Source organism: Ascaphus truei, chromosome 2 (genome assembly GCF_040206685.1).
Source record: "Ascaphus truei isolate aAscTru1 chromosome 2, aAscTru1.hap1, whole genome shotgun sequence".
In the NCBI taxonomy this organism is placed as follows: domain Eukaryota; kingdom Metazoa; phylum Chordata; class Amphibia; order Anura; family Ascaphidae; genus Ascaphus; species Ascaphus truei.
The window spans coordinates 94579114-94596019 of NC_134484.1; the positions used below are offsets into that span (position 1 = coordinate 94579114).

Here is a 16906-nt window from a genome sequence, read left to right on the forward strand (position 1 = left end):
CAAGTATTTTCTCAAAGTACAGAACTGATTTATTAAGAAAAAAAAAAGAAAAAAAAATCATATAGGATATTGCTTGAACTGCTGCTTTAAGTGTCACATCTGAAGTGTCTGTGGAGTTCAAATTGGAGGTGAAGAATACAAGAACTGGACTCTGCACTTTAAGCAGGGATTTCCTCTCCTATTGTTTGACTTTGCTGCACTTATTGTATTATTATAATTCCCTGCACTGTATTGTCTTTGTAAAGTGCTGAGTATACTGTCTGCGCTAAATAAATAAAAATATACATACATCCCCTTCTGTGACAAACTGTGCGGGGGGAACCCAGGCACCCAGGAAACACGGGGGGAGGAGGGGAGAGGATTTTTATGGCAGTGGAGACAGCAAGGAGGAGACAGATGAGAGGAGTAGGAGAGAAGGGTATTTTAGTATGCACAGAGAGGAGCAGACACAGTAATGCAGTGAGTGAAAAGAGAGGAGTAGTGAGTGCAAAGAGGAGCAGGGCATGATGGAGGGGGGAGTAGAGACAGAGAGACAGCGGAGAGCAGCGTGCACATGGGGGAGGAAAGACAACAATGTGAGTAGGAGGAGGAAAAGAGAGACAGCAAGGAGATGAGGAGACCGATGAGTAGGACAGGAGGGAATGTAGTGTGCACAGAGATGAGCAGACACAGTAAGGCAGGGAGTGCAAAGAGAGGGGAAGAAGAGAGTGCAAAGAGACGCAGGGCCTGATGGAAGAGGGAGGGGAGGATAGACAGCAAGGAGAGGAAGCAGATAGATAGAGAGAGAGACGGCAATGAGAGAAGGAGATAGAGAGACAGCAAGGAGAGACGGTGACAGAGGGATGACGAGGAGGGAATGGAGAGCATTGTGCACATCGGGCAAGAGGCAAAGAGAGAGGAGGAACGGCAACAAGGTCATTAAGAGGAGGAATCGGAGACAGCAAGGAGAGGATAATATAAGTAAGAAAGGCCGTCGCATCTAAAACAAATAATTTTTGACGTCTCTTGATACAGCCGCGCGGTCATACCCACCATGCGAGCGTCATTGGACACCAGGTATTAGTTTCTGCTACGCGCGCTGCCGCCGGCACTCTAATCGCGGCCTAAAACAGGGAGTACAAAGAGAGAAGACGAGAGAGTGCAAAGAGGAGCAGAGCATGATGGAGGAGTGAGTAAGGTGGAGCAGATGGGACAAGAGACAGCAAAGCATTACAGGGAGGGTTAGAAACAAAGAGTAATGTTTAATTAATAACCTTTCAGATCTCCTAGATTGGCGTATATATTATGCCGGCTACAGCTAGTATATATCATCTGTTATTTTCATTATTCATTGATTTTCAGTAGCTGTTCATTAAACATTCCTGAGAGGAACATACTTTGTAAGATGCACTCATTCCAGAAGTAAGAGACTGTCGGGTGCACATCATACAGGTGCTGATGTTGTTTGGGTGTCTTTTAAGTTCAAAAAAAGTTTGATCTGCGCTCGTGCTTCTAGTTGATGTATAGTAGATGGTAACAGCTTTTCCTCCTTGCAGCTAGAGCGCACCGGAGGTAAGTAAGTTGGTATATTCAACAAATATAAAAGTAGTAAGTAGAGACTTACAATTCAAATGTATAAAAATCAGTGGATTGATGGTTTGTCGTGCTCGTTCAATCGCCTATTGAGACGCTGGGAGTAGGATATTCCTCAGACTACATGTCCTGCGCGCTGGGATCAGCTGTGTGTCGGCGGTAGTTCCATACTTTGCATAAAATTGCATACACATAGACCCTATGCGGGGGGTACAGTATATCTAACTGGTCTAACTGGACATTGGTCTAAAGCAGGGGTGGGGAACCTTTTTTCTGCCAAGGGCCATTTGGATATTTATAACATCGTTCGCGGGCCATACAGACACAGACAGGCAGGCACATAGGAGGCATGCACGCACACAGAACCCCGCCCCCCTACCTCTGGTAGTTGCTGCTGCTGCTGGGGGGATCGTGTAGGGCGGATGCTGGGGAAAGTGCAGGGGGAACTGCTGGAGAAGCATGGGGGAAGTGCGGGGACTGCTGCGGGGGGAGTGCGGGGGAAGTACGGTGGCTGCTGGGGATCGTGTAGGGCTGCCGGCGCCTCACACCTCCTCCCGATCAGGCGCGCAGCGGCCATTTTTTTTTAAATTAACGCGACCCTGGTTATAGCAGTTGCCTTAGCAGGGCCAGACCAAATGATTTTGAGGGCCTTATACGGCCCTCGGGTCTGACGTTCCCCACCCGTGGTCTAAAGCGTGGCCACCTGATGAAGCACTTTTACTTGTGAAACGTGTAATGGTCGGGAAAAGCAAATTGATGAGGTTCAGTACCTGCCGCAACATCAAACAGAGCACATCGCAAACAGGCAAGGCTCCTTCACATTTGAGACGCAAACCCGGAAGTATTGAGCTGCCGCCGACACACAGCTGATCCCAGCGCGTCAGAGGAATATCCTACCTCCAGTGTCTCAATCGGTGATTTAATGGGTACGACGAACCATCAATCCACTGATTATTATACATTTGAATTGTAAGTCTCTACCTACTACTTTTATATTTATTGAATATACCAACTTACTTACAGTACCTCTGGTGCACTCTGTGTTTTGTTTTCCTTTTATTTTAGGTTCAGAGTTCAGGTGCAAACGATTGCTATATTTCATTTTTACCTATTCAATTGGTAATGTTACTTTTGCACATTACTAAATGAGTGATAATTCAGTATTTTTATAAACCTGTTTGCAGTTTCCTATGCCTGAAGTAAGCCTTTCCCTAACTTCAAGGGGAAATCAATATCCACTTGTTAATTATGTAAAGAAAGCCAGAATAACATTACATAACACACGTAATCATATTGCTGAAATTGTGATTATGAATATTGACAAAAAAACTAAATGTCCGAAAATCCTATTAAATGCTGACGACTAAGTTCCCTGAATTCTTAGTAATAGTCTTTGCAAAACAAATGAAGCCGTGAGACAGGTTTTTAATTGTATTTTATAGGGTTGTCAGACAAGTGGTACCCAAGAGGATTTAACCCTTGCATTTAGAACTTGAGAAAATAATTATGCTTATGACACTGCTGGTGAGTTAAATAAAAACATGGTTGTGATTCATCAAGCCATGATGCAGGGTATTGCATCCAGATCTGGCCTTCATTGCCATTCAAGTCAATGGCAGTTCCCGCTTTATCAGGGCGCGATACCCTACATCACAGTTTGATGAATCCCAGCCTATGAATAATAATGAGAGACGGTCGTCTAAGAACAAGTGCAGAACTCATCTTGAAGGATCAGCTGTGAGAGGATGGGAACGATCTGTTTGGCAGATATGAACCATATTTCCTTTGCAAATGTTCTGCAGGCAGTAGTGCAAACAAATAGATGTCTTTTAAAAATGTCAGTGAGCAAGTTGGAGGGAGAACAAAAAAACACTGCTATAGCTTGATCAAGGTATCATGATTTGGGGTTGTAGACATACATAGCACTGGTTTGAGTGCTAAATAGAGCCATAAATGTTAAATATAATTCTAGCTTTGGAGTATGTGGTGTAAGACAAACTGTATATATACCTGCACAAATTATTTTTCTTGCTATTGAGAGACCTAGGGGAGCAAAATGATGGGTCTGAGTCGAACCCTACTTTTTTACATAAACAGTTGGCCGGTGGTGCATTAATTAAGTATCTTAATGTCTTCTATGTGTTTTCCTGAAATGTACAGTTCTCTGTTACACCGAGGCACACGTGATATAGTTTAAACAAGACATGGTTCACTTTATTCACACCAGCATAGCAAGTGTTGTGGTGTGGCCCCAAGCGAGAAAGGTGTAAGTCGTAACGGCCTTTCTTGAAAAAAAAGCTAATCTACACTAGTGCTTTTCTAGGGCTCTTATTTACCAGACATTCTATACAAACCTATACAGTAAAGGCTCTGTTCTGGGAACTCTCCTTTTCTCTCTCTGCACACTATCTCACTTGGTGACCTCATCAACTCTTTTGGCCTTAGGTATCATCGCTATACAGATGATACGCAGATATATAGTTGTGGGAAAACCTTTGTGAACCGTATTGATAATTACAGAAATGTCATTGTTTTTCCATGATAACTTTCTTTAATCAAAATCAGTCTTTTCTTAAATATCCAACAGGGTTTATATTAACCAATTCCATGTCTTTTGAAAAAAATGATGTATGAATTAGACAAACAATGAGTAATTATGAGTCAGGTGTCATGGGAGACCTGTCTAGTGTATTGAATCCTAGTGTAAATTGTCCTGAACTGCAGAGTTGAAGATATTGGAAAAAGTTTCCACAAACTTTCAGTACATAATACACACATACAAACTCGCCTAAGTGGGGAAACAACCTAAAGTCCTAGGTGCGGGGACCTTCATCCGTAAGTTTACCCCGATACGTGCTCCCAACTTGTGCTGCTATCCTCTGTAGTATGGGCAACACTGCCTTGCTCTCCGCTGGTTATCAGTTTTAAATTCCCCGCCATTGCTTCATTCCAAACAGCTCCGGCCATTGCTGCACATACAGACCGCAGCAACACTGGATGCTCCAGACCCCTGCTTTGGGTCTCCTCAGATCCCTTCTACTTACTCCCTGTTAGCTCTTCCTTTACAGGGGCTCTGCCAGTCCCCTTCACAAGAATATCCAGTACATAATGACTCTCTTGAGGCTGGGAAGAAGATGTATTTATACCCCTGTCCCAATCAGGGAGATGCCAGCTAGTCTGGGTAGGAACAATATTGCTGGTCTCTGCACACAACCCTAGATCCGGTTGATGAGATTACTGGTGTTGAAGGTGGGCCACGACAATGCTGATACTATCCCTTTCCACAGACAAACCATACAGATATAGACCCAGGCCTTATAGGTTTCTTGCATAACAAGTCCACTCAGCAGGTGGTCGACCTCTCCCTGGTGCCTAATCCCATCAGTATCTAGGCCTACAATACCAACTCTTGATGTGATTACAGCCCATTTTGCAAGAGCGAGTTAACCCCTACATGTCTCCACTCTTGAACAGTACTGTACATCAAATATACAATGCTGAGAGTCAGCACTCCCAAGATGAGTAGCAAGATATAGCAAAGGTGCAAGGAACCCAAAGAGATCCCTACATCCCTCAATATATGTAGACCAAAACTAAGGAAGGGAACCTGCACACAGAAACAAGCAAACAGGAGAATCATGTACATCAAAAATATATTTGTTACTGAAAGTAAGCACTAAAAACACAGTACATAGTGAATACAGACACACACACAGGTAAATGTTGTGAGCTCAAAAACCCAACAGGACTCAGAATAAATATAAACCATATGCAAGAAAATACCTAGCTCAGCTCACAACAATGACTGCGAAACAGGCATGATAATGACCAAAAAATTAGGGGTACTGGTAAGCAAAAAATGTGGGTCACACTGGGGTAGGCAAGCCAGGTAAACAGAAGGGCAAGAGGGCAGAATCAAAAAACACATAGCGGGAGGAGGGGCTGACAAAATTAAATCATGTGGGGCAATGTTTCGGGGAAAACCCCATCCTCAGGCCCATTCCCAACGGTTCTAGAGCACCACAGTACTTCACTTTAAAGGGTTGTCTGTGTGAATACCCCACAAAAATTTTGCCAGGTGTCAGTAAACATGGAGTCAAAATGCAACGAATTCTGCAAGAGGAAGCAAAGAAGAGAACACCTGACAAACGTCTCCCAGAGTTGGATGTTCTCTTCTTTGCTTCCTTTTCTAGAGCAACCAAATGTATTCAAGAAAAGTATCATATTTAAGTAAATAGGATTTTTTTCTTTGATACATCTGGTGCAATTGTGTTGCCCTAGAATTGAACTACTATACTCTTGCCTTCATACCTAGACCCCAGAGTATTATTTTTGTATTCTTAAGGGAACAGGCCCACATAGTGGACAGAAAAGGACGTAACCATCTGATCAATATAATTATCTTCATAAAAGCTAATCACCCTTTCAGTAACATTTTTACTTATGAAATGCCTGTGAATTTTTCTTGTCTTGTTATTTTGGCCTCATATCAAGAAAGGAAGACAGAATAAATAGGTAATGTCTTAGTCCTATGCGCCATATAAAATTCTCAGAAATTAAGTTATTACGTAAACTGGTGAAAACCTGGCTAAAAACAGGATGTAGCTTTATTCCATTATATAAATGAATTTCTGTGTGCGTTATCAACATGGTAATTAGCATCTAAATAAGTAATTCACAAAATTATATACTACCAGCCTTCTTATTTGCCACAATGCATGACTTTACAACACACATGCTAAAGGGTTCATTCAATATCCACCATGTGAGTCACTCGTGCTGTTTTCCGCTGAAGTTCCTCAGTGACTTAAATGGGGAATTCGTCTGAACACTGTCCAATCAGCCACTTTTCCGTATATATATGTAGCGGTCATGTAAAATGGCTACAGTCATCTCTCCTGCTGACAGTAAGGCCTGGTAAGTTGTGGGCATGCCAGCAGTAATTATGGAGGTTTGCCCTCACACCCTGGTGGGGTGCCCTGTGTATGGATGGGAGTGGTCACATGCTCTGACTCCATGGTTAGTGATGTCAGAGGTGTGTCAGTTTCCAGAGTGTACATAAGGCACAGCACTGTGTCTAAAAGTTAGTTCTATCTGAGTTCTGGGGAGTTCTGCCAGAGTTCTATCTGAGTCCTGAGTTATGTTATAGTAGCTGAGAAGGAAGACTGTGTCCAGGGACCTGGCACAGGGTAAAGACATCCCGGCTGGGATAGGGAATCCCTATTAAAGGAGAATTTCACCTTTCAAAGGGAAGCACTGAGGGACAATGAGTGGCTAAAGAAACTACTGCGAGGGGCAGTTAGCCCACCTCAATCAATAAAGATGCTCTCAATCACAAACCCTCTCGTGTACATGTGTGGAGTGAATGTACAGAGAGGAGCACCACAGAGGAGTTCCTCGTCAGGACCATCCCCAAGTGACCGAAGGGACCCTGATGAGGTGGAGGCGCTGCACTGGAACTAGGTAGGACTCAGCACACTACCTCAGCTGCCTGTCTGGACGGGTCCTCCCCACACACCATCATGCGGGAGACTCAGGAGTCCTGTTGCCAACAGGTGCACCACCAGACACTACCACACTGTAATGGGGACCGGTTAGACCACAGGGGCCAATGTGAGATTGGGTGGGTCAGGCCGGGCCAGAAATACCGTTACATTTGGAGGCGAGCTGCTGAGATCAGATCTGTCAACAGGACAGGCTCTAGCTAGGCACACTGGGAAACAGGGAGAGCGTCTGCTGCCACTCTGCTGCGTAGGGACGGACCTAGGGGTGGTCAGGGGCTGACAGGGTATTGTCAGTTCGCAGGGACGACCTAGGGGCCTGAAAGGAGTGAGGGGTTTGGAGCCGGGCTATAGCTGACCGAGTCACTTTGAGGTAGTGCTAGTTAGTAGGACACCAGAAGGGATAGCCTGTTAACGTGGTCAGGAATCCTGGAGAGGGTCTGCGCTAGGCTGACCAAGAGAGGTAGACGCCCCAAGTACTGCATGGCAGAGCCAGAGTACTCTAGCCCATTCCAGACACTTACCATAGGGAGCACAGACTGGGAGGAAGGAGTTACAGCAGACACTGAGAGAGTGAGCCTAGCCTGAGGTAGTGCAACATGAGTCCAGCCTAGATCAGGTACACATGTGGTGGTGCATCTGAGCAATCTTTATTGTACTGGTGTGGTGGCTGCCCCGCAGAGCGGAGCCCCATGTACGATAATTGGTACGAGAGTGTGACAACTCAAGGAATGGAGGATCCGCGTGGTACGGAGAGCCCAAAATGGCGACCAGAGGCTGATGGGGAAGGCACCCGTGGCGTGCGCCCCACTGAAGAGCAAACTGTCGCTGAGCTGTCTTTAACTAATCTGCTCTGGAATGGAGCGAAGGCTGTGGCTGCCCCGTTTTTGTCCTGTCTGGGACACCGAGGGGCCACCCTTGAAGAGTGTGAGGACATTGTGATAACTGGGTGGGAACCCAGCGAGAAGAGCAAACAAACTGACATTTCGGGCTTAAAAGCCAACCAAAATGGCGGTTCCCGCTTGCTAGGGAGACCGCATGGGCCAGTCGCAGAGAAAATGGCTGATGCAGAACTTGCAAAGAGCTGGTCGGGAATGGCGCGAACAGCAGAGCCCCGCCCTGATGGGCGCCTTCATGGACAGTGACTCACTCGGCCCCTGTGCTGAGTCAACCGCTTAGTCTATGGGACCCTCCCCTGATTTCCACCAGGGGGAGTGACTTTCAATTATGGCCTGTGGGAATGCACCCACTGGGCCCAGGGACTGATATCCAGACGGCACCACTACAAGAAGTAGTTCCGGCCGCGGAGGTAACGTGCAAAAAGGAGGGATATTTTGCACGGAAAGCAGCTGCCAGGAGAAGGCGGGAACTAGCCGCGGCCCAAGAATCCCACTCTGATGAGGAAATTGGCGCGAAAACGCAGACCGCGCCCACCAGGACTGAGAAAGGCGCGGCCTTAATTAAGGGGCATGCTATTCCCCTGTGGGATCCGCCCATAATTGCAACCCCTGGGGGCGGGTTCCAGCTATGCCAGCGGAAGGAGGAGCCGAAGCAGGAAGTGGCTGGCCCAGAAGCTTCTAACGGTCAGTTGCGAGGAACCACTGACCTGGAGAGACCCATACTGAAAGTGGTCCCTACCAAAAGAATGGCCTGCTCCTCCACTGTGGGAACTATGGTCTCCACCCAGCCCCACTCGGTACCCGGCGGGGTACTGGTAGTCAGGGTGGCTAACACCGAGACGGTGGTCGGGCTCTGCCTACAATGCGGGCTGCCCGGAGGCATTGTTAACACGGCGGCACGCTGCCCACAATGCGGGACATTATACTTATGGCCAATGCCGACGTTCATTCCGATCCAATCTGCTGACCCCCTGGGGGATACGGCTAGGCGCTCCGCCGAGTCCCCTGGTGCACTGTGGGTCAATCGTGCAAGTCCCGGAGAAAGGGGACTGGAGTCGATTAAATCGGCTGGGTCAGCAGCAACCGAGACGGTCGGGTCACTCCCCGACCGCACTGAGAAAAGACTATCGCCCCGATCGGTGACCCCTAAGTCAGGGAAGGGGGATTACTCGGATGAGGATCTCCGCGAGCTAGCGGAGGTGAAATCGAGGCCCAGGACAGAACCGGGGAGGACGACACCCCATAGTGTGAGTAGCAGCCTGGAAAGCAGGGCGTCCCCCGCAGATCGGCGAGCCAAGAGACGGTGTCCCTCTGCCTCAGGACATGGTGGCGACGGGCGAGAGACGCCTACACCCCTGCGGAATGGTAAGAGAAAGCCACTCACTTACCTTGCTCCGGTAGACGGTGTAGCGGAAACAAGGCCGTGCCAGGCCCAAGACGCACGTGCGGAGGAGATACCACTTCCGGTGGAGACGACGGCGGAGCTTCCGGATGTCGTCATCGAGGAAGAGATCCCGCATGGGGGTCCAACCCAAGATGGCGGCGCTTCCGGTTCCGGTGAGGACATAATTTCCGGTGGCGACGGCGGAACAGACGGGAAAGATGCAGCAACGCTTCGGCGATCGGGTGAAGGTCCCCGATCACCTCAAAGGCCCAAGAGCTGGATGGGAGACCCGCAGACGGATGAGGGTGAGCTATCCTCCTTGGAGCAGTCCATGGACAGCCGGAAACGGGTCGTAGTCCCGTGGCGTATCCCATCTTGCCCCTACGCCCAACCCCACGCCCTAGGTAAAACCCCTGCCCCCATCACATGTTCCCCAGGGTCCCCGCCTAGCCTGGAACTTGTGCACATACCTTTGGAGGGGGAGGAGAGACGGACTGGGGAAAGACAGCGCAGTTGCGCTACGGAGGGCATTTCTCGGGGAGGGGGAGAATTAGGCAAGGCCGCGGTAGGCCGGTGGTTGCCTCCGGTGACCAATAAATCAGAGGACAAGGCCCTGGGATCATCACGGTGGTCCGTACCACGGTCGGCACGGACATCGGGGGTATTCTCATGGGGGGATGCAGAAGAGAGTGACTCAGGGGATTCACATAGGTTCAAGGAACACCGTTGGTGAGCGCCCCTCTTTGAAGGTTATGCGGCCTGGATGGATTTTACGCGATTCCTTATTAGACGGGAGGATGTAGTTGACTTTTGGTGGGCCAAGGGAGAATTCACCCCTGAACAGCGAGATAGGGAGCTGCAGGAACGGTGGTATAAGCTTGAGCACAGGGAGATAGAGCCCATGGGTCCCGACACACTGTCCGATCCTGTGGATCCTGACGAACCCCTGTCATGGGTGCTACCTGGGAGGGCAGGTAGGGCTGACCTAATTAGGGTCAGTAGGGCGGAACGGGCAATAATGGCTCGATACAAGTCTTCCCACGGGTTGGAGTACCCTTATGTCCCTGAACCCCTCATGGAGGAGATAGAAGAGAACAGGGAAAGGTGGCTTAGGGAAACCATCGAGATGTACCTAGTCAATAAGGCGAGTGAAATTACCGGAAGGAGGGCAGAGGACAGAATAGATCACCTGATGCGAGTGTGGAGTATAGGGAGGAATATACACAAACACAGGGTGACCTATAGGCCCGAGAGGGGACTGCCTAGGCACTATCATGTCACGGTCCTGGACATGGGTGGTAGAGAGGTTAAGAAACCTGACTCGAGTCACTATTATTAGGGGGTACTAAGGCATTTTGCGGGCTCGTGGCTGCTGGTCGGGGCGGGCTTGGCGAGATGTTACTGTGATCATTTTTTTTGTATAACGGATAATCTGTGATGTTAACAATTATGTGTTATGTGTTACAGTGCTTCCTGGAAGAAAGTATTTAAATTTAGGTCCCAGCGAGGACGATGGGACTCACCAGGGGGAGAATGTAGCGGTCATGTAAAATGGCTACAGTCATCTCTCCTGCTGACAGTAAGGCCTGGTAAGTTGTGGGCATGCCAGCAGTAATTATGGAGGTTTGCCCTCACACCCTGGTGGGGTGCCCTGTGTATGGATGGGAGTGGTCACATGCTCTGACTCCATGGTTAGTGATGTCAGAGGTGTGTCAGTTTCCAGAGTGTACATAAGGCACAGCACTGTGTCTAAAAGTTAGTTCTATCTGAGTTCTGGGGAGTTCTGCCAGAGTTCTATCTGAGTCCTGAGTTATGTTATAGTAGCTGAGAAGGAAGACTGTGTCCAGGGACCTGGCACAGGGTAAAGACATCCCGGCTGGGATAGGGAATCCCTATTAAAGGAGAATTTCACCTTTCAAAGGGAAGCACTGAGGGACAATGAGTGGCTAAAGAAACTACTGCGAGGGGCAGTTAGCCCACCTCAATCAATAAAGATGCTCTCAATCACAAACCCTCTCGTGTACATGTGTGGAGTGAATGTACAGAGAGGAGCACCACAGAGGAGTTCCTCGTCAGGACCATCCCCAAGTGACCGAAGGGACCCTGATGAGGTGGAGGCGCTGCACTGGAACTAGGTAGGACTCAGCACACTACCTCAGCTGCCTGTCTGGACGGGTCCTCCCCACACACCATCATGCGGGAGACTCAGGTGTCCTGTTACCAATAGGTGCACCACCAGACACTACCACACTGTAACGGGGACCGGTTAGACCACAGGGGCCAATGTGAGATTGGGTGGGTCAGGCCGGGCCAGAAATACCTTTACATATAGAATAATCCCCTAAATGGTGATTAGCCTTAACACTACCCTAACTACCCTCCGCATGCAAGAGGCTAGTAAGGAATGTCATGGAAGGCCTATATAGCTACAATGTTAAAGGATTGTGAATTAAAAAGAAGAACACTTCTCACAGGTTACTGAATACCAGTGGAACTAACCCACATAGGCATCTTCTAACCCCTGTGGCCTTATTAATTCATAATCTGATGGCAAACTTATAAAATGTTCTCCCCATTCAAACATTTAAAACATTTTTTTATATAGAATTCTCTAATTTCATAACATACTTCATATTCAAATAGACAAACTAGTCATAAGGAAAATAAAACTTTTAGAACTCAAGTGACTGTTGCATGCATTGTTCAAGAAATAATTCCACGTAGCTTCATTTAAAAATAAAAATTTCACCCTGAGGCCTCCACTTTCTTATTATTGAACAACCTCTCCTTGCTTGGAATGTGCCTTTGTGTTTACTACTAGAGCAGGGGTGGGGAACCTTTTTTCTGCCAAGGGCCATTTTGATATTTATAAAATCATTCGAGGGCCATACAAAATTATCAACTTAAAAATTAGCCTGCTATATTTGGTCAAACATTTAATGAACTCACCCTTAATGTGATGGCTGGAACTGCTTCTCTTTGGGTGACTGACTGACTCTTGGGTGGTGGGTGACTATGACTGACTGCGGGTTGATGTCTGTGCACACACACACGTACACACACGTACACCGGGCAGGGGGGAGGGAAATCAGACTCTCAGACCCGCTCTCAGACTCTCAGACCCAGTCTCAGACTCTCAGACCCAGTCTCAGACTCTCAGACCCACTCTCAGACCCACTCCCAGACTCTCAGACCCACTCTCAGACTCTCAGACCCACTCTCAGACTCTCAGACCCACTCTCAGACTCTCAGACCCACTCTCAGACCCGCTCTCAGACTCTCAGACTGTCAGACCCACTCTCAGACTCTCTCTCAGACTCTCAGACCCGCTCTCAGACTCTCAGACCCGCTCTCAGACCCTCAGACTCTCAGACCAACTCTCAGACTCTCAGACCCACTCTCAGACTCTCAGACCCACTCTCAGACTCTCAGACCCACTCTCAGACCCACTCTCAGTCTCTCAGACCCACTCTCAGACTGTCAGACCCACTCTCAGACGCTCCGACCCACTCTCAGACTCTCCGACACACTCTCAGACTATCCGACCCGCTCTCAGACCCACTCTCAGACTCTCAGACCCGCCCTCAGACTCTCAGACCCGCTCTCAGACTCTCAGATCCACTCACAGACTCTCAGACCCACTCTCAGACTCTCAGACCCACTCTCAGACCCACTCTCAGACTCTCAGACCCACTCTCAGACTCTCAGACCCACTCTCAGACCCGCTCTCAGACTCTCAGACCCACTCTCACTCTCAGACCCGCTCTCAGACTCTCAGACCCGCTCTCACTCTCAGACCGACTCTCAGACCCGCTCTCAGACTCTCAGACCCGCTCTCAGACCCACTCTCAGACTCTCAGACCCACTCTCAGACCCACTCTCAGACCCACTCTCAGACCCACTCTCAGACTCTCAGACCCACTCTCAGACTCTCAGACCCACTCTCAGACTCTCAGACCCACTCTCAGACTCTCAGACCCGCTCTCAGACCCGCTCTCAGACCCGCTCTCAGACCCGCTCTCAGACCCGCTCTCAGACCCGCTCTCAGACCCACACTCACTCACCCACCCACACTCACTCACTCACCCACCCACACACTAAACCACCCACACACACACACAATCACCCACACACACAAAATCACACACACACACACACAATCACCCGCACACTTACCCACACACACCCACCCACACACACTAAATCACGCACACAATCACCCACACACACACACACAATCACCCACACACAAATCACCCACACACACACACTCACCCACAAAATCACCCACACACACTCTCACCCACACACACACTCACCCACAATCACTAACAAACACACTCACACACAATCACCCCCCCCCCCCACACACACACACACACACACACACACACACACACACACACACACACACACACACACACACACACACACACACACACACACACACACACACACACACACACAATCACACACAATCACACACAATCACACACACAAAATCACACAAAATCACACACACACACACACAAAATCACACAAAATCACACACACACACACACACACACACACACACACACACACACAGAATCACACACACACACACACACACAAAATCACACACACACAAAATCACACAAAATCACACACACACACACACACAAAATCACACAAAATCACACACACACACACACACACAAAATCACACACACACACACACACACACAAAATCACACACACACACACACACACTAAATCACCCACCCACACACACTAAATCACCCACACACACTAAATCACCCCCACACACACACAATCACCCACAAACAAATCACCCACACACACACTCACCCACAAAATCACCCACACACACTCACCCACAAACACACTCACCCACAATCACACTCACCCACAATCACCCACCCGCACACACAATCACCCACCCACACACCCAATCACACACACACACACAAAATCACCCCCACACACACAAAATCACTCACACACACACACTCACCCACACACACACAAAATCACCCACCCACAAACATTAAATCACCCACACACTAAATCACCCACACACACTAAATCACCCACGCACACACACTCACCCACACACACACACTCACCCACACACACACTCACACAATCACCCACCCACACACACAATCACCCCCTCACCCACAAAATCACACACTCACCCACCCAATATCACCCACACACACACTCACCCACAATCACCCACCCACACACAATCACCCACCCACACACACACTCACCCACAATCACCCACCCACACACACACTCACCCACCCAATATCACCCACACACAATCACCACACACAATCACTCACACACAATCACACACACATAATCACACACACACACAATCACACACAGTCAAGAATGACAATCAGCTGCAAGAAGTGACAAGATGCATGAGATCACACAGTCATTTTATGGGGCAAAGATCATTGGGGGGGGGGGGGGGTCTGCAAAAGTTAATCATACAACTTGTATTGAAGTCAAGGAGACCAATGATGCTGGGATTAGGCGGCGTCCCCGCTAGCGCTGAGCGGGCGGCGCTTGGCGAGGTGACTTGCATATATATATATATATATATATATATATATATATATGCAAGTCTCCGCTCACGCGATGCGCGCATATGCGGCGGGCACACACGCTCACCGGCGCTTAAGTAAACATTTTTTTTTTAACTTTCTTGCTTCCCCTGCAGCGTCCCCCCGTCTAAAATTTGTTTAAGCACCGATGAGCGTGTGTGCCCGCGCCTACGCATCGTGTGAGCTCGCATATATATATATGCAAGTCACCTCGCCAAGCGCCGCACGCTCAGCGCTAGCGAGGACGCAGCCTGTGTGTGAAGGAGGACTGTGTAAGTGCGCGGGGCAGGGTCCATGGACGTGCGTATGGGGGGGAATCAGAGCGGGGGGGGGAATCAGAGCGGGGGGGGGAATCAGAGCGGGGGGGGGGGAAATCAGAGCGGCGGGGATCGGAGGAGGGCCGTGTAAGTGCGCGGGGGGGATTCTGAGCAGGGGGGGATCGGAGGAGGACCGTGTAAGTGCGCAGGGGGGGGGGGGGTGATTCTGAGCAGGGGGGGGGATTCTGAACAGGGGGGGGGATTCTGAGCAGGGTGGGGATTCTGAGCAGGGGGGGATCGGAGGAGGACCATGTAAGTGGGGGGGGATCGGAGCATGTGCCCTCCTCCTCAACTGCTGCCCGGTGTGTGGTGTTTGGAGGAGGACCGTGTAAGTGCGCGGGGGGGGGGGATTCTGAGCAGGGGGGGATCGGAGGAGGATCATGTAAGTGCGCGGGGGGGGAGGGAATCGGAGGAGGACCATGTAAGTGCGCGGGGGGGATTCTGAGCAGGGGGGGATCGGAGGAGGACCATATAAATGCGCGGGGGGGGGGAATCGGAGGAGGACCATGTAAGTGCGCGGCGGGGGATTCTGAGCAGGGGGGGATCGGAGGAGGACCATGTAAGTGCGCGGGGGGGGAGATTCTGAGCAGGGGGGGGATCGGAGGAGGACCATGTAAGTGCGTGGGGGGGGGGAATCGGAGGAGGACCATGTAAGTGCGCGGTGGGGGATTCTGAGCAGGGGGTGATCGGAGGAGGTCCGTGGTGAGGGGGGGGATCGGAGCAGGAGGGGATCGGTGCAGGTGCCCACCTCCGCAACTGCTGCCCGGTGTGGAGATTCAATTTTCAAGTTTCTTCCACCGCAGACTCGCTCTTCTGTGGATGTGCTCCGTAGGGGGGGGTGGTCTTCGCACAAAAAAAAAAAAACTCTTGGCAATATGCCAACACGAGGCAGCCAATCAGGAAAGGGGAAGTTTTTTTTTTCCCCTCCTTTCTTGCGAGCGCGCAAACGGCCCCCTGACTCATGGGGGCCGGACCAAAACAGTTGGGGGCCGGACGTTCCCCACCCCTGTACTAGAGTAAGGGGTGACTGTGGGGCATTTTCTGAGGCTAAGGTTGATGGATGCTTTTTATAGTTTCTGATAAATGAAGATAAACTGACCTGCTCAACCAGTTACAATAAGCGTTTACTCCTGAATGACATAAATGCATAGTTGTGTTATTTAAAGACATTTACCAGGAATAATGAGTCAACATCTTAGTTTCAAGTTTTCAAGATGCCATCATGCATGTAGATACAATAACATTACGAAGTATGAAATGTATCAATGTCTACATCGTGTAAAATTCTTCCTCCTCACAAACTGAGGTCCATCTTGTCCCAAATCGTTCAAAGAGCTTGAAATATGACTGGCTATAGGCTCATTGTTCCTTCTTCTTGGATCCATATGATCAGGAATAACCTTGTGTCAGCTGATTTAAAGGTAGCACTATAGTGGAGTAAATTTCACAAATCTACAGTAATATGCACAAAAAACAAGACATAATCTCAGTTCTGTTAATGTTGATATCTAAGTCAGTTAGCAATGGCATTCAGTTTTGATGGATCAGTAGCAACTCCATTTTTAGATACAACTAGCTGATATACACGGCGTTGCCCGGGATTGCAGGC

At 49.2% G+C, this 16906-nt stretch overlaps 1 protein-coding gene across 15 annotated transcripts in view; it reads left to right on the forward strand.

The window, feature by feature from the left end:
• The window catches only part of STAU2 (staufen double-stranded RNA binding protein 2), a 414157-nt gene that overhangs the window by 142034 nt on the left and 255217 nt on the right, over window positions 1–16906 (forward strand). The gene's annotated exons all lie outside the window — the stretch shown is intronic.